The sequence below is a fragment of the Panthera tigris genome, chromosome A1 (genome assembly GCF_018350195.1).
Source record: "Panthera tigris isolate Pti1 chromosome A1, P.tigris_Pti1_mat1.1, whole genome shotgun sequence".
Taxonomy (NCBI): Eukaryota; Metazoa; Chordata; class Mammalia; order Carnivora; family Felidae; genus Panthera; species Panthera tigris.
This window is the reverse complement of record NC_056660.1, coordinates 112,303,575-112,331,505: the sequence shown is the minus strand read 5'-3', so window position 1 is coordinate 112,331,505 and position 27,931 is coordinate 112,303,575. Positions and strand designations below refer to the sequence as shown.

The following is a 27,931-nucleotide window of genomic DNA, read 5'->3' as shown; positions in this document are numbered from 1 at the left end:
GTCCAACTTGGCTCAGGTCATGATCTCACGGTCCGTGAGTTCAAGCCCCTCGTCGGGCTCTGTGCTGACAGCTCAGAGCCTGGAACCTGTTTCAGATTCTGTGTCTCCCTCTCTCTCTGCCCCTCCCCTGTTCATGCTCTCTCTCTGTCTCAAAAATAAATAAACGTTAAAAAAAATAAAAAATAAAAATAAAACACAGAAGTGATTCCCTCACAATGCTAGAGGCCAGAAGTCGAAAATCAAGTTGTTACCAGGGCCATGTTTACTCTGAAGTATCCAGGGTAAGATCCTTCCTTGCCTCTTTCTTGTTTCCTTGGAGATCCTTGTCTTGTTGACAAATCACTTGAATCTCTGCTCTGTTGTCACATAGTGATCTTCTGTTTGTTTCTGTCTTTTATCCTGTTCTTATGAGAACAGGCTTATACGGACCAGTCATTTGGGATTAAGGGCCCACTGTACTCCGGTAGGACTTCATCTTATCTAATTACACCTGCAACACCTTAACTCCAAATAAGCTCCCATTCTGAAGTTTCAGGGAGGATGTTAATTTGGGGGAGACGCTATTCAACCCAATATAGTGGGGTAGACTACCAAGTTGGGATAAACTGGGGGAGAGTGAGAAAGGAACCAAAACAAACCCTCATAACAGGGCAGGATAGAAAGCCAGAGGTCAGTTATTTTAGGAAGCCAAACACAGTCCCAAAACTAGGAGGTTAGTCTTGAAGAAAAGGGAGAGATTGATAATGCTTTCTACTGGTCAAGGTACAAGCAGAGACAGAGATACTAGAATTCTGTAAAAGTGTGTATGCATTGTATTGGAGGGAAGTGGGAGGTTGCTGGCAGAAGCAATGGGGGAACCTTGGTATTGGGGCACTGCCCCTCTCAAAGACATTTTCAAGTGTTGGGTTTGGGAATGATGAACATAAAATACATTGATTACAGATTTTTAGAAAATCTAGAAAAGCAGTGGGAACAAAAAGGTCAGTGTTAATTCCCACCATCTAAGAATAATTCATATTTTGCTATGTTTTCTCCTAGTGCTCCCCCGACACCCAGGCACCAAAAAAAAGAAATGTGAATAGAACTATGAGTCAGATGATAAAACATTATCATCATTTTTTGTTTCTCACATACACTTTATCCTCATTCCCATTCTCCCCCACTCCCCAAAATCACCCACTTGAATGTATTTATATTAATTATGAACATACATACGTATTTATGTGTTGTTCACTCAAGAACTATCTCTTTTGCACCTACCATGTGCAGAGTCCTAGAGATTGGGAACACTTAGAGACCATCGAAACCCTAATTTCTCTGCCCTCCTGGAGCTTACACTCCAGTGGGGGTATGGAAAAATATATTGTTGAGTGATTATTAGTTACATAAAAGGGATTACAGTACAAAATTATGACCCGTCTTCTGTTTCCCTCAACACTATGGTTTTTATGGCCTATCCGTGTCAAGCTAGCGCCCTGCCTCTGTCCGCTGACTATCTGCAGCCTTCCACTTCCTCATTGTCACAGTGATGGACACCTAAACCGCTCTGTCACCACAAATGATGCTGCAAAACACACCCCCATGACTGCATGCGGTCCTATTTAAGTGTTCCTATGACACACCCAGGAAGGAATACCCAGGGTTAACGCCACTCAGCACAGCCGACTGCTCCCCAGAAGGCCTGCCCTTGGGGGCTGTGGCCTGCCACGTGCTGCCAGCTCTAGGTATTATCCCGCTTTCTCACGTTTGCCGGTGTGAGAAATGCAGTTATTGTAATTTGCATTTCTCCAGTAGTTAATGAGGTTGAACCTTTCTTCACATAATTGATGAGCCATGTGCATTTCTCCTCTCGGTGAACTGCCTCTCCCTCTCATTCCCTCATCCGCTTTTTAACAGGATTTCTGTTTGGAGTATTTTTAAATCTTCTTTCCAGAGTTCCTCATCTGTTCTAAATACTAGCCCAGTGTCTATTTCAGACACTGCAAATATCTCCTCCCTGTCTATCACTCGTCTATTAAATCTGTCTATGGCACCCTGTTTTGAAGAGAAACCCTTATTTTTGAAATAATTTGTGTATTTACTCTGAGTAAAAAAACTCTTCCCCACGCAAGGTCACAAAGATATTCTGGACCTTCTGTTCCATCCCAGCATCCTGTCTAACTCTTCCTCTACCCACTCCTCCACAGTTTCATTACTAAGACTTTGCTTTATGACCTATTACCACATATGGAGATCCTCTTTTTTTGTTTTCTGTGCATAGATTTGTTTTGTGCGATGGTGACAAAGTCTTGCCATAAACAATTTGGAATCCTGGCTTTCTTACGGAATATTGTAACTTTGGCCTCGCCCCCCACGTAATGTCAACACTTGATAAATAACAGTTCCTGGAAAATTTTGGTGTCCTGTGTTGGGAGTAAAACTTCTCCTTAGGTTGTACTGCGTGGAGCCTGTAAATTAACTAAGAAAAGGCAGATTAAAAGAAAAGACAGAGTTTATTCATAGATATATAGAAGTGCAGAAAAGAAATGGCTCCTTGAACAGTTAAGATGGGGGTTTATATACCACCTTAGCAGAAAAAAAAAGTGAGGGGAAAGAGTTTCTAAGGAAAAAGAGGACGTTTAGGATACACATGAGCTTTTGAGGGGAAAAAATGGAAAGCATGAGTGTTTGTGATGTTCTCAACTGGGTGCAAGCAGACAGTCTCCTTTTTAGCTGTTACCCTCCCCCCACCCTGACCCACAGGATTTGTGGCAGTTACATTTTGGGAACGTGCTGCTACGAAGTTTTGTTTTTTGTTTTTTTTTTTTTTAAAGTAAAAGAAGTCTAGCTGCTGGTCTGTTCAGATTTTTTTCACTTAAAATAATCTTCATGACATTCTGATCAATAAAAGTCAATCTCTGACAATTAATTCACTGAGTCCCCACCACGGAACAACTTCTGTGGTCCAGTATAAGGGAAGGGTGGGCCTCCCGGACTGAGGAAAGGCCACATGATGAAGGATATCCAGTCCTGGCCAAGGAGACAGACAGACCTGTGTAGAGGAGGAAAATAATTTTCCCTCCACCCTTCTGAGTTCACAGTTGAGACCCTTGTAGGAAAAGAAAGATTAACAAGAAGAAAATGGAAGTTCAGCAGCAAGTATATCTGATGTATACAAGGGAAACACCCAGGGAAAAATGAGTAACTCTCTGAGGTGGCTTAGAATTCAGAATTAAATACAGTCTTGATCGGGAAAGGGGAGGGGGATGTGCACCTCTCAGAAGAGGGTAAATGATTTTTAGGTAAGATGAATGGGCCCTCAGAAGAGATGGGAGGTGTGAGAATTTGTGACTGAGTCTGTCTGGGTGTCAGGGGCCTCTTTTCCTATGATGACTCCACCTTCCCTGGTTGACGAGGCTCCCATGGAGGGGATTCTTAACAATTGAGTTCCTTTTGGAGGACCTATTTCAGGCAGATAAGGGGGCACTTGCAGAGACCCTCCCCCTCATTTGCTGTTTTTCAAGAACCTACAGCTCAAAATAATCAATATACCAAAAGGGCGTATTTTGGGGTGGCATGTCCTGAACTTCTACAAGTCATTTTTGGGGTGGCACATTCTGCTCTCCTTCACTGGCTACCTGGTAATGTCTGCACCAAGACTCAGTTTCCACAGTGTCACCTTCAGTCATTCTCTCTAAAACAGACCCCACTGCTCCCAGGGGCTGGTGACAGTCCATTCATGAGGGAGAATGGGGCACCCTCGTTTTGTGAGAGGCTCCTTCTTGTAAACACCCACCAGCTGGCAGCCCTGAGCAGAATCAGAAGACAAATCCTGAAATCCTTGATACTCCAGATGGCTCTGCAGGACTGGCTTGGTGAGAAGGTTTGTGAGTTCACATCCATCCACTAACCAGCCCAGCCCAGCCAGTGGGTGGGCCAGGCAGGACCGGGGCAGCCTCACAGTCAGCTGCCAGTGGAGTTTTCACCATTTTTGTTGAGGTTCTATGAAAAAGACGCTTAAGAGACCCCTGGAAATTGCACATTAGGGTTAAAGGATTAAGCGGTAGAACAGAGATGGGAGAAGCCTAGAAAATGTGAATGAGTGACCTGAAGGGTTATTAGGAAGAAAGGAGAAGGCCACTGTCTGTATTTTCTAATGATCAACAAGAGCTGGAATTAAAAATCAATACTAAGAGGACAAAGATCACAGATTGGTTTTCCAAACGGCTTAGGCAACATGACCCAGATAGGCTTAATGTGTTTCCGCTAAATTAAGCCACAGTGAGGACCAGCACTGAACCATGAGAATAACGTGTGCTGGTCCTGCCTTGCTGCTGCTGCCGCTGCATCCAAAATTGGTTGAAAAGTTCCTTGTCAGATGCAACAGCTCAGCCTGGAGCAGTCCAGAATTTGTTTTCCCCTTGAGGTTCCCTATATGGTGAGAGGTATACAGGAATAAGGGACAAATGAAGAAATCACCGACATCTTCTTCTCAAGTTTTTATCAAAGGAATGTATGATGTAAAAAATAATAATAGTAATTCAGATAGCACCCAACAGTATACAAGGAGAAGTGAGCCCCCCCTTCCTTAACACTCTCCCTCACCCCAATCTCGACTCCCAGAGTCAGCCTTATGAAAAATGCCTTTTATATCTGGGCATAAACATTTTATTCGTACACAGGCATGTATTCATATGGAGGTGTAAATATATATGTATTCATTTTAGTTTTGCCTTAAATGTATTGTGGCATTCTCCACATTCAGTTCCCGGCTTGCTTTTTTTCACTTAATAATAAAATCTGCAGACATGTCGCTCCATATTGGCATCTACAAGTCTACCCCTGCCTCCCCAAGAGCTATAATAGAAGTGCTCTAAGAAATAGACACACTAATTTCTCTAACATTCCCTTCTGGGTGGTCCTTTAGGTTATTTCCAGCTTTTATTTCAGTACACAATGCTGCAATGAGCATCCTTGCAGCTTTGTGTACTTCTGTGTGCATAACCGCAAGCTAAACTCCTTCACATGGAATTGCCGGGTTCAAGAACACAGACATTTAAAATCATGCTTCAGACCGACGACTGCTCTCCCAAAGGGCGGTCCCAAATTATACATGTCACTGATGGGCTATGAGAGTATCTTTTGTACTTCTCTTGCCCACAGTGAGCATTATCACACTTCCTGTGGGTTTTACAGATAAGAAATGGCCACTCAATGCTCTTTTACTTTGAATTTTTTGACTAAAATTAAACATTTTCTTTATTGTTCATCTGTGTTTCTTTTACCATGAATTGTTGGTTCCTGTTCATTGTTGGTTTCTTGGTTCATTCCTCATTTAATTTTTAGTTTGTAAAAATTATTTGTATGAAAAAGAAATCAGGGGCACCTGGATGGCTCAGTCAGTTGAGTGCCCAACTTCAGCTCACATCACGATCTGGCAGTTTGTGGGTTCGAGCCCTGTGTCAGGCTCTGTACTGACAGCTTAGAGCCTGAAGCCTGCTTCGGATTCTGTGTCTCCCTCTTTCTCTCTGCCCCTCCCCGCATTGCTCTCTGTCTCTCTCAAAAATAAACATTAAAAATTAAAAAAAAAAAAGAAAGAAAGAAATCAGACCTTTCTCTAGGCTGCATGTTGCAAATTTTTTCAGCTGGTTGTCTTTTCAGATCTCTGAGGGTATTCTTTCTGAACGGCAATGTTGTTCAAATTCTATAGGCTCCTCTCTGTCATTCTTTTGGTTGGGATTTCTCAGTTTCACGTCATGCTCCCAAAGGTCTCCTTACTCACAGATCATCAGGAAAATGCACCCGTGTTTTCTCCAGTGTTGCTACAGTTTCACTTTTGTGTATTCCACTATTCACTCCGTCTGGAATTCATTTTGGTGTAAGGAAGAAATGCTCTCACCTTCCTGACGGCAACATCCCTCACCTCATTCCAGTCAGTCACCAAGATTTGATTCCATTTGGCAGACTCCAAGACACCTATCTGCAAATATCAACCAGAGAAACTTAATGTCAAATGAAGCAGCAAGAAGGTGGCTGCCGGTCCACATGACTACCCCTTTGCTCGTCAAACCCCAGATACACAGATTTACACCATAAGTTTCTTTTGTTTCAATGTTCATTTATTTTTGAGAAAGAAAGAGCGCAAGCAGGAGAAGGTCAGAGAGGGAAGGGGACGGAGGACCTGAAGCGGGCTCTGCACTGACAACAGTGAGCCCGATGCAGGGCTCAAACTCACAAACCGTGAGATCGTGACCTGAGCCAGGAGATCGTTACCTGAGCCAAAGTGGGACACTCAACCAACTGAACCACCCAGGCACCCCTAAGCCATAATGTTTTAAAAAGACACAGCCAGAAGTTACAGTCAGCTCATTTTAAATTTTCTTAAAAGGCTGCTTTTTTTTTTTCAGGATATGGATGATTTTAGTGTTTTGTTTTTAGGTTGTACACTGGTAAAAAGTCATGGTTCTTTTCTTTTTCCATTAAGCTGCTTCTACCCTTGGATACTGCCCCCCTGGAGTCCTGTAAATGACACAGACAAAAGTCAGATTGACAAGAGAAAAACAAATAGGAATTTATTGACAGGTGCACCCCAAAAACAGATGAGAGAAGTCAGAGATGAGTAACTCAGGGGGGTAAGTAGGAGCTGGGCTTAGATGGCACCTCCACAAAAGAAGAATACATTTTTAGAGACGTGACAAGGCAAAGGAAAAGGACTTTGAGCTTCTGGGGCATTAAATCTCAGGAAGACTAATGGAGAGACTAATGGTAGATGAGGGCTAGTTTCGCTGTCTCTGGGCTAATGGGGGTCTAGAATTGTCTCCTATGATTATCTTCTGTCCTTCTTGCTACAGAGAGGAAAGGGGAAGCCCTTTACAAATTTATGTCCTGCTTCTAGTCAAATAGGGGGAGGGCAGAGGGCTTTTCTTGTATCTGCTTCTTCATTGTCTTCAGCTCAAAATAATCTTTAAGCCAAAGTTGCCTATTTTGAGGTAGCACATTCTGCTGCCCGTCAAGTCCATGAATTATAAGAAGCTGGCAAATGCCACTGTGGCTTCTGGTCCAAGGCAGACTTCCACCTAATACCAATCAAGAAAACTGGCAGAACTGCATTTGATTACAAAATGGAAAAAAAGTCTCTATCATTCAGAAATTTCATTGGGCATTGATAAACTAAGTATCTCTCCTCCTTTCCCATTTATAAATTATGTGATCAGTACCTACTGTAAGTGTTATGTACTCCAACATGGTGCAGGGATAGTAGATTCTGCAATAAATAAATCCTAGCACAGGCTTCCTTCCAAGACATGTATTGCCTGAGCAAACACACTTTTCCATCAGTTGTCAATGAGACAGATCGGGTGGTATGGCACCACCTGCACTCTTTTGCTGACCCCGAGGGGACTGGAGGAGCTGGTAAGTACTGGCTCTGGTCACAGGAGAAGCAGTACGGCAGAAGACCCAGGAAAACTAAGAAAACTAAAGTTGTATACCTGGTCCTAAAATTACAGTAATGTGAGGATGACTGAAGCTAGAAACTTTCTAAATACTATCAATTCTCACACAGAAAAGGGCTCCCCAAATGCTTGCTGGCAAAACTATCTTTCATATTATTATGATCACTTTGTCTCTCCTACCTTCAGTGTGAAATTAATACTAATGCCCTGGTTTTCTGGGCTCCAGAGAAGGCTTGCTAATTACTGATGGATAAATGCTTTGAAAATTAATAAGGGCCATAGTGAAATGTTAAGCACTGCTTCCCTCTCTCTCTCTTTCTCACATACACACACATACACACACGCACACATACATATACTGGAAATACAACACACTCCACATTTGCTAATAATACAGCTGCTTGAAATTGGGGGTTCAGCGCTCATGCTTGCATTCTTGGCAACAGAAACATGAAGCAACTGGCCTTTTGCATGAGGAAGACCAGGGCTTTGCCTGTTGAGTTGACAGCTCCCTCCAGCTTCTCCTACATAGTCTGTGAAAACAGTAGCCCAAGGATCTATCTGATGACAATTTCTCTTCTCTGGTGATGATTAATTTTTCTAAAAGTTTATACTCCAAAGGATTCACCCCAAACCCTCCATAACACATCAGAAACTTGATGTTTTATGTGCTTAAAATGGATATTTTAACACAAACACGGAGATGACCTCCAGGAAATGTGGAGGAAGAAGAAAAATGTTTTAATTTGGCTGACAAAATTAGGAGCAAGAGTTTATTTCCCTAAGTGATAATCTCCTCTAAGGTTACAAATTTGGAAACCAGATTTCAAACATAGAGTTGGGTCTTTTCTTCACCTAAAGCAAATATTTGAGGTATGTTCTCATGACGGTCATAGTTTTGGATATTACTCAAGGGAACCAAACACCTTGGAGCCTTGTGGTAACATTCTCCCCAGAACATGGCAAATATCAACAGGCAATATGGCATCATAAAAGAAGCTCCTTCAGGGTGATGCTAGGATGGGGCCTTGACCAGTAAGGCTCCAGAACAGAAAGGTAGAAGGGAAGGGCATTGAGTGAGGAGACCTAGGGCTATAAACTGCTGTTTATATAAACAGCTCAGGCTCAGTCATTTCACTGTTTAGCAGCCCATCTTCCCCATTTACAAAGCCAGGTGCTTAAAACCCCTTAATAAGTCCCCTTCTGTTCTCTAGCCCTTTCTGTTTCTCATTTCTACCGAGCATTTTCATAAACAACAACGAAGTGGAGATTTAACAAGAGATTGGTGTTCCCATTTTACAGATGAGTAAACAACTGAGAGTGGCTGAATGATTTATCCACAAAGGGGGGGGTCTTCCTTCTGCATGCCAGACACCGTACTAAGAAGTAGGACTAAAAGTGTGGATGAGACCCAGACTCTGTCCTCAAAACAACAGGAGAGACAGGAGTAGTTAAAGGATAATCACAAGGTAGTAGAACGGGAGCAAAATGCTGTGAGAACACACACACAACACAGAGTGCAACAAATGGACTGCGAGACAAGGCTTCCCAGAAGAGGTGGTATTTTGAAGTGGTTCTTGGAGGGTGAGTAGGAGTTTGGTAAATGGAGGAGAGAAAGAGAAGCATAAAGGCAGAGGAACGAGTGTGTACAGGAACATGGAAGGCTTAGTGTACTACTTGGTGGAAAGGTGTCACTAGGGGAGAGCAGGCTTCTAAAATGGGGCTAATGTTAGTGAAGTATATTGAAGTAGGATAATAAAGATGCTGGGACTTTATCCTGCAGCTTTTCGGCCAAGGGGATGATGGGCTGGCGTTTGGGTAGAAGAAAGAACTATTGGTAAACAGACTAATCAGGAAGCTAGTCAAAAGTCCAGACACTAAATTACAAGGACTTGAATGAAGATCATGATGAATATGGGTGTCAGACATAAGAGATACTCTGTATCATAATCCATAGATCTTGGTAACGGATTGGCAAAGACAAAGATGTTCCCAGGGTTTCTAGCTCAGGAGGCCGAGTGGATAGGGTTCTACTTCCTGAAAGAGAAAGCAGAAGATCAGTTTTGGTTGTTACATGGAAAACCCATATGTTCAGTTTGGGACATGCAGTTTGAAGTGTCTGAGAAAACCAGAGGAGATGACACCTGGGAGCTGAACATGTAAATCAGCTCCTTAGAATACATGTTGGGGTTGGAGATAAAAACCTAAGAATCATCAGAGGTGACAGTGGCATCTGTGCAGATAAATGGAATCGCATTGAAGCCTCGGTCTTCTTTTTTCATATTTACAAAGTGGATATAGGTCCTACTTCCGAGAGTTATTCAGTCATTCATTGGATAAATCAGTTTAAAGCAAAAAAAAAAAAAAAAAAACTAGAATATGATTTTCCTGATTAGATTTGAACTTATTTAAATGCAATCACTTACTCATCTTTTTCCTATGTCTTCTGGGACTTTTAGAAAGTCACTGCAGATGTCTGTGCACAAGATAATGAGCCTACAACAGTCAGCTTTGGCTCCAAGACCATCTAAAGGGCCCAGTATGCCCTCCGTCACTGCTCCTAGGTCAATTCCTTGGTAGCAACACACTAGCCCTTTCTTGCTCCTCAGGTTTCTTCTATAAATAAAACTCTCAAATCAGACTATAGGTATAGGTCATTTTATACAGCATTTATTAATTCTTATAATGTGGCATGCCCTGAGCTGGAATACACAAATGAACAAAGTTGATTTGCTAAGTATGAAAATGTCAAAAATACAAAGAACACTTTGTCAGGGCTGCTGGGCTCCAAGAAGAAAATGCAGTGGGGGCCCGAGCATGAGATAGTAGATCTCTCCAAGGATATCAGAAAAGTCATCCTGGGGTTACGTTCAAGCTGGTCTTGACAGGGTGGGAAGGGATCTTAGAGGAAGCGAAGAGAGCACAGTCCAGGCTTAGGAACACAAGGCAAAGAGGCACCACAGTGAAAAGAATGGGGTGTGCTCCTCCAATTGGAGAAGTTATAAGTACTAATTTGCCTAACTTGGTTTTACTTTTCATTTTATGAGCAGAACTCTGCAGTATGTATGTGTGGACATATGTATTTTTATTTTTTTTAGTTTATTTATTCTGAGAGAGCTAGAGACAGCACAAGTGGGGGAGGGGTAGAAAGAGGGAAAGAGAGAGAAGCCCCAGCAGGCTCGGCACTGTGAGCACACAGTCCGATACAGGGCTCAAACCCACAAAACCGTGAGATTGTGACCTGAGCCAAAACCAAGAGTCGGGCGCTTAACCCACTGAGGCACCGAGGTGCCCCTTTATTTATTTTATTTTTTTAATTTAAATCCAAGCTAGTTAACATATAGTGTAGTTCTTCAGTTTTTTTAATTGCTACTTTGCCATGTAGTTATTAGCCCCTCTTAATCAATAGCATTTTCAGCAATCACAAGCAAATTTTTAAAAATTACTTCTATACACACACTGTGCTATAATTACTCTTGAAAATGAGTCCCATGAACGTGTACTATTCTGAATCTATAATCAGGTGAGTCATGACATAATCCTCTGGAAGGGTATGTTATCTGGTGATGCCAATTCAACATTTGTGCTTCTCTGAAATGTTTCCACAATATACAGTTGATGCCAATAACATGCGCAGGTCACATTTGCTCTGAACTTCTTTTTGGATCTTATTTTACTTTCATATTAAAAAAAGAAACAAAGTCATTCGCTATCAAGTAGAGAAGACTACCACCATGGCCAAGATAGCACCAAGGCTGGATACCACCTTGCCAACACTCAGGCTTAAGGGCTCAGCAAACGTCATCCAAAGAATATTAGACAAATTTAAACACCAGAACACACTCAAAAATTTTTTTCTGATTATACTGGTAATACACAATTATTGTAGAAAATGAATGTGTGCATAAAAAGAAAAGAAAAATCATCCTTTATCCCACCAGATGTTAACATGTAAAGAGAATCCCTTTCCAGTGTTTTATGTCCCAAGCATGCTTCATATGGAACTCTCGTTTTCTCTCCGTCCTTTAGGTCCTGTTAGTATTAATACTTAAATGTTTCCCCAATCCATTTCCATCCCTACATCCTTACCACTGTACACTGAAGCAGCTCCAACCACGATCATATCTCCAGGCCACAATACTCCCCAACACCGAGGCTATCCTTCACACAGGGCCAGAAGGATCCCACTGACATGCAAACCAGACCATGCCATTCTCCCTCCTAAAAAGGGTTGATGGCTGCCCACTACCTATGGAATAAAGTCCAAGCTCCTTATCAGGAAATACAAAACACTCCATATCCCAGCTCCTCTTTACTTCACCAGACTCATCATCTTCTGCCACCCTCTACCTGTACTTGAATAGTTCCCTATATATTTGTATAGCATGGCTTTGTTTCTCTTGTGTAGCATGGCTTTGTTTATGTTCTGTCCCAACACGGAATGCCCTTTCTCTACCTATTGAGCTGAGTAACTCTGGTTTATCCTTCAAGATTCAGCTATGACTTATTTCCTCTGAGACAACTTCCCTGAATACCCAGACAGAGGTAAAAAACCTGTCTTTGATGTTGATGTCCCAAAGCAGTAAGCCTACATCTATCCCTTTATCGGTCCATTATTGCCACAATACCGTTGTGTAACAAACTACCCCAAACCATCAGTTGTCTACATGTCAGTGTTTATTGTAACGTTCACAAGTCTAAGGGTAAGGGGAGAAGGCTCCTCCGCACATCTCATTCTGGGGTCCAGAATAGATAGGTAGTGACACATTCTTCCCTTGGTGGAAGTCACACTTCCCACAGGGCCAAGGGAATATACATGATGCCTCTTACAACCCAGGTTTAGAAGTCACACACCATCAGTTTCATGGGCTAAAGCAAGTCCCATACTAAGCAGACATCAGTGCTGATGGAAGTATACTGGTCTTATGGAGGTGGGGAAGGAGGGAGAAATATCTGTGAAACAATGAGCTTATCTAACACAGTGTTCATCTCAAAGATGGTAACTATCTTTCTATTTGCTTGGACCAAAAACCTCATTCACCCTATCTCTCCTCTGTTTGTGTCTTTTCATATCCAACTCATCAGTAAATCCTCTTGGCTCTATATTGTAAAGATATCCAGAATTCTATCTATATTTCTCACCAGTTTGACCATTTACCTTTCTGGTAAGTGAGGTGGTCCAGGCCACCCTCATCTCTCTCCCGGGTAACTACAACAGCCTCTTCGTTGGTCTTCACGCTTCTGCTCTTGCCCCTTAAGTTTATCCCATCCTAGCAGCCAGAGTGATACTCTTCAAGCATTCATCAGATCATGTTAACTCTGCTTCTTGAAACCCTCCAAGGACTCTCCACCTTAATAGAGTAAAAGTCACAGTCCTGACAAGCGCTATAAGGCCTTTGGTCATATGTCCCCTAGCTGTTCCTCCAGCCCCATCTCTTCCTTTCGTCCTGCTCACCCACTTTGCCCCAGGAATGGGCTTCTTTGCTGTACCTCAAAAATACCAGATCCCCTCCTCTTCTGACTTTGCACACTTCTCCTTTTTTGCACTGGTAACCATCTGTCTGGAACACTCTCCTTGTACATCTTCATAGCTGCCTCCTTCACCAACTTCAATTGTCTATCCAAAAGCACCTTCTCAGGGAGTTCCTGCCACACCATCTGTGTAAAACAGCAATCTACAGTCCCCATGCTCCCAGAAAAAAATACAAGCTCCTCAAGGGCACAGGTTCTGCTTTGCTTATGCTGAATCTCAACAATCTAGACCACTGCCTGGCACAGGGTGGGTACTCAATATCTGTGGAATGAAATGACCAGCATTGCAGCCTAATATTGAAATGACTGGGTTATGCGTTGTCCCTCCCATGGGTGGGCAGCGACTGCATCTCACTCCTCCTTGCATCTCCAGTGCTGGGTACAGCTTCTAGAATACGGAAGGCTCAGGAAGCACGTGCTGAACTGGATGGAACATCTCTGTGAGGACGAATCACTGGAAAGTGCACAAGTTTTCGAGATAACAGACTCATATTGTTTTTACTGCTTACCAGCTGGGTTTATTTGTAAGGAAATATTTTCCCAGGAATTACGATGAGACTCAATGTACAGAAACTCAGGTCTAGTTTGCACAAAAAGGTGAGATCCTCATCACACTTCACTGCAGGACCTCCACTGTCTACCTCTTCCTCTGGTCTGTTGGCTCCATGAAGGCAGCAGCCATGCCTGCCTTGCTCTTCATTGTATCCCCAGGGCCCTAGCACAGAGGTCAGCATGCATAGACTTCTGTTCATTTTTTTGAATAAATTAATGAATATGCGCATTCTTCCCTGAGCCAATCCACAGACCAAAGTGACTCAAGTGTGCTTGTGGACTAAGGCTTAGTAAAGATCCAAGAACAGGGAGTTGTCCATTCAGCACCACTCCACAGCTATACTGTATGACAGTAGATAGTATAGTACAGTTTGGGGCAAACAGACCCCAAAAACACAATTGCTAAAAGCCGGTGCCCCATGAAGAGTGGTCACCTTGCTGCCCCCTTTGGAATTCACCTGGCACAAGCAATGGCTCCTCACCCTACCATGCTGTTTCTCTGCATATCTGAGGAATGAGCTACGAGGTCCCCTGGCCAATGCAGGGCAAAACTCTGCAAACCCTCTGCTTCCCACCCATTCCCAGAACTTCTCACCATGAAGACAGGAGAACCCGTTACAGAACAGGGGTGGGTGACATCCTGCTGGGAGTCATAAGACCAGAAATATCATGGGGGAAACATCATTAGGGGCTCCTCAACCCATCACCATGACATTGTGAGGTCCCAACTCCTACTCTACTGGGTACAAAGACCAACCAGTCATGCTTAGGCCAGCCCCATGTGAGCAGGACAGGAAGGCAAGGGACAGAGGGGCTGTTTCTGTGTAAGTGGAACCACCAGGGTCCCTCTTTCTCTTTCAACCCACACATCCTGAGTATTGTCCTGACTCACAGTTTGGAGCAATCACACCAAACACAAATCACTGGAATCGCTGACTGATGGATGGTTGATAAGAGTGGTGTGTGTGTGCAGGTGAAGGGCTGGGAGAGGAGAAAGGGAGGGAGTGGTGCAGAGGTGGCTGGGAGGTGTGAGGATGGAACAAGTCTCACATGGGCACACCTGTCTTCCAATCTCAGTTCCCTGTGGTTCCACTATAAAAAGCAGAAAGCTGAGCAGAGGCACTTCTAGGGGTTCCATGAGAGAGAACCAAGTAGCATCTTTAATCTGAATAAGGATGTGCAGAGAGTGTGCATGAATTCTTTGGATACCCAACCATGTTCATGCTTATTTAATGATGAGAAGTTAGAGAAAACAGTGGATAATGTGCATAATGTATGCACATACCTATGCTATGGCAAGCATAGCTAACACCCATCCCAGTCCACACACAGTCCACATGTTCTCTCCCCTCTGGCCTCTGTACTTGCCAGTCGCTCTTCCTGGAGTGTCCTTTCCCTGTTACCTCTCCTCCCCACTCCTGCCTGGTCATTCCTCACTTTACACATCCCCAGGTCTCAGTTTATACTCTGCCTCTCCTGAAGGGTAGCACTTTTAGTCACCTTGTGGTTCATACCTGGTTACGTGTCATTCCTCAAGAGTAAGGACTGTTGTTTTGTTTAGGTCTATATCCCCAGTGCCTGGCACACAGTGGGTGCTCAAATATACTTGCTGAATTAGTGAATAAAATACTTGAATTGCTCATCAGCCACTCTTCTTAGGCAGGCCTCCGACTCCATCAGAGGGGACTTATTATAAAATCAACAAGCAGAACTACCCATTACTTTTGGGACCTCACAATGTCATGGTGATGGGTTGAGGAGCCCCTAATGATGTCAGTACCTGCCAATTAAGTAAACCAAAAATCGGGTTGGAAACCAAAGTACCACCAGAGGCACTGTCAACACTGCCTAAGAAAGGCAGTGCGGTCACATGAGGAATCAGGCTCAGTACCCACTGTGAATGATCAAGGACTCTACTTCATGTCTGTACCTTGGTCCTGCTGGCTGCACGTTCCACCTGAGGACCGACACAGCGTGAAGCTGTGGGATTGAATCCAATGATAAAATGTGTCAACTTTACTAGAAAAGGCCCTTTTCCATGCTCTCCACTAACCTACAGGCACAAGTATCATCATATTGGCTAATAGCTGTCACACATTGTGCTAAGCAACCTATAAAAATTATCTTATTTAATTTACACCTTGCAGCAACTCTACAAAGCAAATAGCATTATTATCCCCATTACACCAAATACCAACCCCCGTTACACATAGAGAGATTAAGAATACACTCAAAATCACACAGGCAGCATGTGACAGAGCTGGGATCAGAACCCAGACACTCTGATTCTGGAATGCAAACAGTGACTTCCCAGTCAGTCTTTTCATGCAAACACTGACCAGGCCTGTGCTGAAAAGTTCTGAGATCACCAATGGCTCCCATACAAACAACTTCCCCAAATCGTGAAGGACACAGAAAACCCACCTGGAAATGCAGGGAGTAAGTATGGGATGGATAAAGGAAGGCCTCCTCACAGAAGCACATAATAAATTCAAGGAGGCAGTGGGTGACCAGTGGCAGAGTTAGAGTCGGGCCTTTGAGCGGGTCACTGGAGCAGGAGACCAGCCCCGCCCCACTCCACCCTCAGGGCACAACCCTGGATTTGAGGACCTGGGGGCTGTCTAAATCCCCCTGGGACAGTCAAGGTGAGAAATGCTGCTATCTGAGTCATGTACTAGACTTAAACCACCTTCCTTGGATCTGCATTCCTAAATGGAGATTAAATGCTGAAGAATATTTTTCTTTTATGATCCTTTGGAGCATGAGCTTATTGATATGGTGAAGGTTAATGAAACAATTAAGTGTATGCATGAAAGCTACAACATGGGTTGAAGCTTTTCAATGTTCATCTGCAATAATGAGCACCAGGCTCAGGTTCTTACCCCGCATCTCACATCCATTAATTATTTCAGTGATTCCAGCTACAATTAATGAGAATTCAGCCATGTGTGTTAAATCTTAACATTCAGTTTTCTCATCCATCAAATGAGTGAGGGAATGTGCAGAAGGGAGTGCTAGGGGCAGGAGGTGGCTTTGAATCCTTCTCAGCTAAAAGGTACTGAGTGCAACCTGTGTGGCCACCACCATGCCAAATGTTTAACCTTGCCTCACTGAATCCTCACAGTGTAAGTGTTGTAATCCTTCCTTTTGTTACTGCCATCTCTGAGATCACCCCCTCAGAACCTGTACTCGATTCTCCACAAGGCTCCTTGTACCCCTACTCTGTCCTCAGATCCCACATACCCTTCATCTCCAGACAGCCCCCACTTCACCCTCTGGAAGTCATAGTTCCTCCTTAGCAACATCCCCCATCACACTGCCCCCTCTGCTCAGAGATGCATCACCATCTCCCTCTTTGAAAGGGTATGCTCCTTAGGGACATATTTCCCCTGTAACCCTAGCGAGGTTTTGCTCCCATGGTCCCCACACCCCTGGGCCTGGAGAAGTGGAGTGGGCATATCTCTCTTGCTGCTCCTTACTACTTCCAGACCTTCCTCCTTCTCTCCTCCCTAAGAATATTCAGCTTTGAATCATATTTCATCAGATTATATTACCCATTACCCCTCATCACTGCTGCCTACAACAGTGGATCACTCTGTCCTCCAGCAGTCTGAATGTCGTCACCATGAGCCCACCTGAGCCTGAATCTGTCCTGATGAATAACGCAAACTCTCCATAATCTCAGCATCGTACTCACATTCTCTGACCACTCACTCAAACTTCTCCTTCTGCCTCTAAAATCCCAACTCTATCAATCTTTTGCCTGCCCCATGGCCTCCAACCCACTGATCTTTTTTTAATAACTACTTTTATAGCAGTTTTAGGTTCCCAGCAATATTGAGGAGACAATACAGAGAGTTACTGTATATCCCCTGCCCCTCTAAGTGCATAGCTTCCCCCATTAGCAATATCCCCCACTGGTATATTTGTTACAACTGATGAGCCTACACTGACACATCATTATCACCCAAAGTCTGTATTTTATATTAGGGTTCATGCTTGCTGTTGTGCATCTTAAGTGTTTGGGCAAATGTAGAATGACACACATTGCCATTACAGTATCATACAAAGTAGCTTCACTGTCCTGAAAATCCTCTGTGCTATACCTATTTAACCCTCTCCACTCTCCTGTCCCCATCCCCTGACAACCACTGATCTTATTACTATTCCCATAGTTTTGCCTTTTCCAGGCTGTCATATAGTTGAAATCATACAATCTGCATCTTTTTCAGATTGGTTTTTTCACTTAACAACATGCATTCAAGCTTCCAACATGTATTTTCATGGCTTGGTACCTCAGTTCCTTTAAGTGTTCAATAATATTCCATTGCCTGGATGTACCACCATTTATTTATCCATTCACCCACTGAAGGGCATCATGGTTACTTCTCAATTTTGGCAACTATGAATAAAGCATCTATAAACATAAGCATCTATGTACAACTTTTTGTGTAAACACAGTTTTCAACCCCCTTGGGTAAATACCAGGGAGTACAACTGCTGGATCATATGGTAAGATTATGTTTAGTTTTATAAGAAACTGTCAACTTTATATTTAAAGCGGTATCTTGTAGACAACGTGTAGTTGCATCTTGTTTTCCTAACCTTTCCACTTTCCTCTCCCCTGAAAGTCCTGTCTCCCTTCATAACAGCCTCAATTCCATGGACTATCATTACAGTCTCTCTCTCTCTCTCTCTCTCTCTCTCTCTCTCTCTCTCTCTCTCTCACACACACACACACACACACACACACACACACACCCCTCCACTCCTCTGCCCCTCTCCTGATCTGCTGTATTCTAATTCTACGTATTCCATGCCAGTACCCAGGGAGGTTAATGTGGTTAGAAAAAACCAACCACAATAGCTGGCTTCACTTTAAATTTCTGACCATGAACCTCAAATAAACTCTTTTTGGTCCTCCAGTAATTACATCCTGTTTCCTGAATTTATTCACTCTTAAATTTTCCTAAAACCTATTTAGACCTCTTCTCAAACTCCTATCACCTCTTCCCCAATTCTTACTCTCAGCTGTTAATTTTTAGTTCCCATTTCACTGGGAAAAAAAAGTGACACAATAGAAAGAAAATGTCTACAGATTCCCACCACCAATTCATCTACCTAATGGCATGCTCACTCACATGCTTGACCTTCCCTCCTACTATAAACATATGTGATTCTATCTAAATCTATTCCTTCATTTATATATGAATATCTAATCTTCTGTCATACATACTTTTGAGCTACTGGATTAATACAATGATCTACTAATATGATATACAATGCTCAGTATAATTATCCACTGAAAAGTTCCCAACAATATACAAAATATTATGGTTTCTCCCATCAGGAGAAGGAAGGAAGGAAGTGGGGAGGGGGGGAGGGAGGGAGGGAAATTGGGAGGAAGGGAAGCAAGAGGTGGGCAAAAAAAAAGCTTCTCTTGACCCTACTTCTCACATCAGCTAGTTTGCCAGTTCTCTGCCTTCCTTTGCAATAAAATTCCTCAAAAGAGCTGTCTATATTACTGGCCTAAATTCTCTCTCTTCCCAATCTTTAATCCTCACCAGTTATACCCTCTACTCTCCCAAAACTGCTCCCATCAATGTGACCAATGACCTCCAAGTTGTTAAATGTGATGGTCAATTCTCAGTCTTTCTCTTAGTGTAATAATATTTTCACCATCTTTAAAGAGTAATTGTTACCACTTAATGAAATACTAAAACGTTTAGAACTCTTTTATTGTAAACTGCTATTATAATACTTTTTTAAACAAACTCTGCCTAAATATCAAAGGCAGAAAACCTCCCAGCATGCACACAAACGTTGATTTACGTCCAACTGTATTTCAGTTGAAGCTTTCAATGAACATTCCTTTCCCATAACTGTATCCCTGAACAGAGGAGAAGGGGGAGTAGATTTGAGGCCCACACCCTTGTTTAATCTAATTTCTAAGGTCTCCCCTGAGGAATAAGTGTTAATTATCCTGTACTATGTGGGTGTCTCCACAACATCAGTCTGAGAAATTCACTTAACTTTTGACCGATCAGTGTAATGAGCTTCTCTTTTTCTCTTTTCATTTAAGTTTGTCAGTAGCTTTGAAAAAGTTTTAGAGTTGGGCTTTTTAGCCAAAGTTAAGCAAAGTAGTAATTTGTGTTGTTGTATAGTATAAATTGTGGTGTTGTCGAAACAATAGCTTTAGCACTAAAAATTCAAGCATCAACATACCATGTTAGATGGCTTTGGTTCGTCCTCTGTGTTAGAGACTGAGACTCATCCCAATAATAAGTGAGCTCGTGACATTTATGAACCATAATAAAAGAGAAGAAATTCTGGACAGTTGAAAAGCAAAGAATCTCTAGTAATATCCATGTTAAAGAGAGCACAAGAAATAAATGATGAATACTCTAAAAACTGTTCAATACATTAACCAAGGAAAAACTTTTGAGCCAGTAATTTGAGGTTGAAAGCCAGCAAAAATCTGTTGGCAATATTTTGTTGAGACATAATACTTTATAAATCTTTAAACCAATATAAAAGCATGTGACTATTTTAGTACTTATAATAATAAATGCATCTAAGTGTTCATTCAAGAGTAAACAATCCATATTCACAGATAACATGCTGATCTATGTAAACATTATAGGCAATCTACAAACCACCAGTAAGTTTATCCAAGTCACAAAATATAAGCTCAACACAAAAAAAATCAATCATACTTCTATACATGGTAATGAACAATTAGAAACTAAACCTTTAAATTTTTTATTATTTTTTAAATGTTTATTTATTTTTGGGAGAGAGAGAGAGAGAGAGGGAGGGAGGGAGAGAGGGGGAGAGAGGCAGAGCATGAGCAGGGGACAGGCAGAGAAAGAGGGAGACACAGAATCCGAAACAGGCTCCAGGCTCTGAAATGTCAGCACAGAGCCCAATGCAGGGCATGAACCCACAAACCATGAGATGATAACCTGAGCCAAAGTTGGATGCTCAACCAATTGAGCCACCCAGGCACCTCGGAAACTCAGCATTTTAAAAAAATATATTTCCTATAGCTAAAAAAAGGAAATACTTAGATACAAATTTTGCAAAACACATGTAGAATCTGTATGTTAAAAGGCATAAAACACTAAGGAAAGAAATCAAGGAAAGTCTAAATACTGTAGAGGTAGAACATGTTCATAGTTTAAAGGACTCAATGTAGTTAAGATGTGAGTGTTCCTCAAACTGATCTATAGAGTTAACACAATTCCAGTAAAAAGCACAGCAGAATTTGTCGTAGATGTGAACAAGCTTATTCAAAAATGCATATGAAAAGGAAAGGAATGAGGAAAAAACAAAACAACTTGAAAAAGAATAACAAACTTGAAAGATTCAAAGTACCTCATCTTAAGACTTAAAGCTACAAAAATAAAAACACCAAATACTAGTGAAATAATACATATTCGATCAAGGAAACAGAACAAAGAGCACAGAAATAAACCCACACAAATAGGGTCAACAATCTTGACAACTGAGTAAAAGCAACTCAACGGAGAAAGAATATTTCAACAAATGCACCTGGAACAAATAAATACGTATGGGCAATAAAAGGAAGCTTGACCTAAACCTTACACTTTATATAAAAGTCAAAACAAAATGGTTCATAGACCTAAATATAAAATCTAAACTATAAAACTTTAAGAGCAAGACAGAGGAGAACACATTTGTGACTTTGTGTTAAGAAAAGATTGCTTAGCTATAACACCAGAAGCATAATCATAAAAGAAAAAAATGATAAATTTAAAACTTCTGTTCTTTGAAAGATGATAGTAAGAGAATGAAACTACAAGCCACCGACAGTGAGAAAATATTTACAAACCTTATCTCTTATAAAAGAATAATATCCAGAATATATGTAAGAATTCTCAAAACCCAAGAAGAAAATAAACTCGATTTAAAAAAAAATGGACAAAGGATGTGAACAGACACTTCATCAAAAAGATACAAAAATGACAAATGAGCACATAAAAAGATGCTTGACATCATGAGCCATTAGGGGATGCGAATCAAAACTAAAATGAGATACCACTACACAGAAAATAAGTTGACCATAACAAATGCTGGCGAGACTATGGATGAACTGGAACTTTCATAATTTGTTGGTGGTAATATAAAATAATATCCATTCCAAAAACTAACTGGCAATCTCTTACAAAGTTAAACATATTCTTGCCATATAGCCAGCAATCCTACTCCTAGATATTTACCCTAAAAAACTAAAAACTTACCTTCACACAAGAATTTGTATATAAATGTTTATAGAAGAGTTATTCATAATTGCCAAAAACTGGGAGCAACCACATATCCTTCATTGACTGAAAGTATAAATAAACTGACACAAGCACACAGCAAATGTCAAATAAAAAGAAATGAATTACTGATACATGCAACAACGTGGATGGATCTCAAAGGCATTAAGCTGAGTAAAAGAAGCCAGTCTCAAAAGGCTATAAATGATTCCATTTATATGACATTCTGGAAAATGCAAAACTCTATGGCCTCTTGATTCCAGGCTTAGCACAGCCACAGCTCATGGTCCCAAAGAGCATTGTATTGTCCATTCGGCAGTGCCCACAAGCTAAGAATGGCTCCCCCTTGTTACTTTCTTTAAACACAGATTTGAGTATGCCCTAATAGTAAGTAAAGATTTGCATATAGCAGTTCATTGACATGGATGGCAAGGTCCACATTGATATAAACCACATTGCTGGTTTAATGGAAGTCATCAGCAATGACAAGACTACAGTGAACTTCCATCTGACTATGACACCAAGAATCACATTAATGTTCATCAGATTAGTCCTGATGTAAGTTGTGGAAAATAAGAAAGATCTATGCGGGCACACAAGAAATCTATTATCTGGTGATGCATGATGCTGACACTACCCACTACCCTGATTTCATCAAGTGGAACAAATTCAGTCAGATTAATTTGGAGACTGGCAACACTACAGATTTAATCAAGTTCAACACTGGTAACCTAGGTATGGTGACTGGAAGTGCTAACCAGGACAGGATTGATGTGATCACCAGAGATAAAGAAAAGTGAACGTATTCAGAGTATATTTTTGATATACGGATTAGAACTGGAAGGAGAGGGAGGGAAGAATCAAGGATTTCTCTAGTATTTTACGTTTTCCTCCCTATGAGCCAGTCTTGCTCTCACTCCAGCATTTAAAAACCACAAACACCAAGAGGTCAAGACTGTAAAATCAATGGCCAAAACAAAGTGGTAACAATAATAAAAACTGCCTAAACATAGACATGTTGAATCACTATGTTATAGACTTGAAAATAACATAACGTTGTGTGTCAACTATAAAAAGTTTTAAATTGCCATTACAGGCTTTATTTTTAACATAAATTTTTATTTATTTAGGTTTTTATTTGTTTTGTAATTTGTGTTATTTATTTTTAACTATACTAAGCATTTTACATTGTTTTGGTATTGATTCTCCCAATGATTACATGGTATGTATACCGTTACAGATTAAAAACTGACATGCAGAAAAGTGGAATGGCTTGTTCCATTTCCCACAACTAACAAGTAGTAAAATAGGACTTCAAACTCCAGGTTCTCCTGACTTTAAAACCTGTGCATCCACTTACTATATGACAGAATCTGTTGGGTGTTCAAATTTCCATATCCCAGCCCACCCTTTATTGCCCCAAGTTAGTTGAGAGCCCCAATTAAGCTTCTAGGTTTTAAAGTGTGCTAAAGAGAGAATATCCTATTCACCAAGAGGCAACAAGGTGAGAGGGAAGACAACAGGACTTGGGTCAGACCTACTTGTTTTGAATCTTGGCTCAATCACTTAGTAGCTATGTTAGACAAGTAAACTGCTCTGATTGACTCAAAATTTATTGAACACCTATTATGTTCCAAAAAATGTTCTAGACTCTAATTATATATTAGTGAATAAAGCGGCAATGTTTCCTAACCTCAAGAAGCTTACAATCTAAGGGAGGACATAGACGATAAATATAATAGATAAAATATATAATATGTCATATGGTCATAAGCAGGAAAGGGTGATAGCAAATGGAGAAGGGCTACAATTTTTTAAAAGATAGTCAAGGAAGGCTTCTGAGAAAGTGACATTTGAGCAAAGACTTGAATAGGTTGCAAAAGTTATTCATTTAGATACCTAGGGAAAGAGCATTCCAAGCCAAAAAAAAAAAAAAAAAAAGCCAGTACAAAGGTCTGGTCCAGGCCAAATGTGCTGAGAGAACAGCAAGGAGATCAGAGTAGCTAAAGTACACTAAGGGAAGGAGAGAACACAAGAAATAAAATCAGGAGGAGAATGGAGAGGCTAGAAATGTATGTCCTTATAGGACAACATAATGACTCCACTTTTACTTTGAGGGGATGAGAAGCTGTTGGAGGGTTTGAACAGGGTAGTACCATAAACTGACTATTTTTTCTAAGTATCCCTCCAACTGATGTATGGAGAACACACTATAGCGGACCAGGACAGATTTTTTTTTTTTTTTTTTTTTTGGCCTGAACAAGTGAAAGAATGGGAGAAACTGAGGTGGAGAAGACTAGATTCAGAGTTAGTTTTGTTACGTTTGAAAAGGCTATTTGACATCTAAGTGGAAATATCAACTTAGCAATTGGATGTATGAGTCAAGTTCAGGAGAAGGATGTGCTAAGGATATAACTTTTGGAATCATCAGCAAATGATGGTATCTAATGCTCTTATATAAGATCACTAAGGCAATGAGTTTAAATAAATAAAAGCAGAATTCAAAGATATCTTTGGGCATTTCAAAACTAAGACATAAGGGAGATGAGAATAATTCTAGAAAGAATACAAACATAGTCATTCAGGAAGAAAAAACGCAGAAGAGAATGTTACGCTGGAAGCCAAGTGAAAAATGTGTATCAGAGAGGAGGAAGTAATCATCTATGTCAAAGCTCTTGATAGGTCATATAATGTGAGGATTGAGAATCAACCAATGGATTTGGCAACCTAAAAGTCACTTGTGACCTTGATAAAAACAATCTCAGTGGAGAAAGTGGATGTGGGTGTGAAATTCTCATTGAATGAAATAAGAAAAAATGCCTGGAGGACATTGGGAAACAATGAGTGTAGACAACTCTACTGAGAGTTTTGCTATAAAAGGGAACAGAAAATTGTAGTGGTAACTGGACAGGAAAGTGGGGTCAAAAGAAATTCTTTTTTAAGAGAAGAGAATAGCACCATGTTTGTACACTGAGCCAGTAGGGAGAGGGAGAAATTGACAACACAGGAGAAAGAAAAGAAGATTGCAGGAGTAGGTGTAAGGGGCTGACATCCAGCACCAAAGTGGACGAGTTGGCCTTATTTAGGAACAAGAACACTTCATCCACAGAAAGAGAAGGAAAAACAGTCTATGAGTATAGATGCATGAAGGCAGAATATGTGATGGTGTCAGCATGTGGTGCTTCTCTTCTGATAACTTCTATTTTCCAAGCAAAACAGGAAACAACGTCCTCATTTAAGAGTTAGGAGGAAGTGGTGAGGTGTCAGAAGACTGAGGAAAGGAGAAGGTATGAAATACTTGTTAGGAGAGAGAGAGGATAAACAGCCCAGAGGCATCAAGTACTACTTGAGGTTGGAGGTACTCTATAGCATGTGTGATCAGTGCAGTTGTGTGTTCTCCAGCCACATTTACTATTCAGAGGTAGGAACAGGGCAGTGGAGAGTTAGACTCAAGACTGGCTTTTGTTCAATGGGAAGGATGAAATAAGAGGAGGGCAAGAGAGCTGATGATATATGTACAGGGATGATTTTAACAAATGCCCGTGAAATATAAGCACTGCAAGGAGGGAGACAGACATCTAAAGGGAATGAAAACCGGTAAGAGGGAGGTATAATCAATGGCTTATAGGTATGGTGGAATCAAAGGATTGCTGGGGTTGGGGTACCAGAGGGAGTGAGCTTGCCCCATAGGAGGCGGTGGTCAGAAACGGGGAGACTTGAAGGTGGAGTCATGAAGGAGCTGAAGTTGTGGGGAATAATTAAGAGAATGAACGGCTGGGTTAAGAGTTAAGGAAAGATGCTGGGTCATTGGGAAAGATACTATCAAGGAAATGAGAGAGCAGAGTAACGGGAGGGCCATCTTTCTGGATATTAGAACCACCAAGAATAACAAGAGCAGTAATGTTGGAAGAGGGCAGTGAGACAGAAACTAAATTCTTCAAGGAAGGTAAGAGTGATCCAGAGATGAGTGAGTTACTAACAGAAGGGAAAGTGGATTCAACCTGTTAGTTTCTCCCTCCGGGTCTCAGTTTCCTCTTTTTAAGCTGGAAATGCTGATAGTCCTTCCATCGTGACATTTTTATAAGGATTAAGCGAGATGCTGTAAGAAGAACATCTGTCACCCAGTGGGACTGACAGACTTTAATATGTAGAAATGAAAATATTTTTAAAAGGGCACCTGTGAGGTCCTGGGTGAGTGTCTCATCTACCCCCAACTAAAGTTGGAAAGTGTGACTTGGAAGGCTCACTGAGCTCAGTGTTGGCCCAGTAATTACATTCATCATAATTCCCCAGAGATGTTCACCTACAGTTCTCTGATAAGCCTGGGCCTGGCCATAACCACCCCCCACCATCTGCAGCTGCGCGTACCCATGTCATCTCTGTCCTCCTAGCAGGCCCAGGTTCTCCCTGACTCTTCCAGCCATCTGCACACACCAGGTTTGTTGCCTTCCAGCCTCAGTGTCTAATGCAGGAGGCAAAAAGTAAACCACGCGCTTTGGCTGCTGTGTCTGGTGTGTCTCCCCTTTTTATGGCCAGGCTAGCTGAAAGAACCCAGGGAAGTAAAAGTCTCAAATAAAACGGTACCTGGTATTCTGAACTGCACTGAGCCCAGAAACGTACAGAGGCTCTGGGGCAATACAGCCTGATATTCCTAGCATTGGGAGCTTGGGCCATAGGCTGGGTCAAGCCCTTTCCACTTCTTTTCTGTGTCTCTCCATGCACTCAGTTCTAGGCAGGAGTTTCTACCAAGAATATGACGCCATGTCCAATTAATGGGGAAGTGTCTGTCTTATCAGGAACAGGCAACAGTAGTCAGATACTGCTTCTTTTCAAGAAAGAGACAATAACAGTGATGGAGTGGGAGCCAGAGACTTAGGGAACCTGAGTTGTGGTAGCAGGACCACCAGAGTTGAATAGGTCCCTTTTGCTGAGCCCAGTCCCTGGAGTTTCCCACCTCTGGCTCATCGGGGCTCTCAGAATATCCTAGCTGGAATAAGCTCTGAGCAAGTTTTACTTAGCATTACTGTTATGCAATCCAGAGAGTGGATACCTAGGCTCCTCTACCCACACACTACTCAGAGACTACATATGCCTTGTTCATTGCCAAGTTTTCATTGCCTGGTACGTGGTAGGCCCTCAGTAGTGAGAGAGGGAAGGGAGGGAGTGAGGGAGGGAGGGGTGTTAAGGATGAGGCACACAGAACACAGCTCTTCATAACACTACCCAGCTCTGTGCCAGATACCGAAACCTAGAATACTCCTAGCATCTTCCCTGCATTTCTCTCCATGACAATCTCCCTGAGCCGAGCAGTCATTTTCCTACCCAGAATTCCCTTCTTCTCTTTAAATTATATATAAAAATGAAGGGTGGCACCTCCTATCAGAAAACATTTTCTTGATCCTTCTCCCAGCAAACAAACGTTTACTGCCTTCTTTCTCTAATGCTCAGTGACATTTTGACGCAGCAGTGCTGGAAGGAGACAAGAATCATTAATTCAGAAAAATGGCTAAGCTTCTACAGCTTGCCAGACTCCTACCTATTTACTCAGGAATCCAAATTCTGGAAAAGCAAACCTGCATTCCTGTTGGCCAACTACTATTTACCAGTCTGGATTGCTGACATTGATCAATACTAAAAGTGACATCTGGCTCTTGTGTCCCCTCTGAATAGACTTGTTTCAACTAACAAACAAACAAGGAAACCTCTAGAGAAAAATATTTGGGGGAGTAGTGACATGAGGGTGACAAGAAACATTTTTTTGTCCGACATTTTGGATCATTAATGTGGAATTGAAGCAATCTGTTTTGGGGAGAGCGAGGTTGGCATATCACTAGGAAAGGAATTGCAGCCTCGCGAAGAGAATTCTGAAAGGTACACCTAGGGAAGAGTACAGGGAACTCCAGAGGCAACTCATTAAAAAAAAAAAAAAAAAAAAAAAAAAAGACTGAACAAAACAAAGATGAAGCTCTAAAAATGTTTATTCAACAGGCAAGTAATTTAAGGAGCCGTGTTTGCCATATAAAAGGATTTGTGGTAAGAAAGGATCCTGTTAGATTTAAATTACATTTGATATTTAAATTTACAGTTCACTAGCAGGTTTTCCAGGCCATAAAAAGAAAGCTCACCTGT

At 41.6% G+C, this 27,931-nt stretch overlaps 1 protein-coding gene across 1 annotated transcript in view; it reads left to right on the top strand.

Moving 5' to 3' along the window:
* The window catches only part of TRPC7 (transient receptor potential cation channel subfamily C member 7), a 131,013-nt gene that overhangs the window by 10,211 nt on the left and 92,871 nt on the right, over positions 1 to 27,931 (top strand). The window lies entirely within an intron of this gene.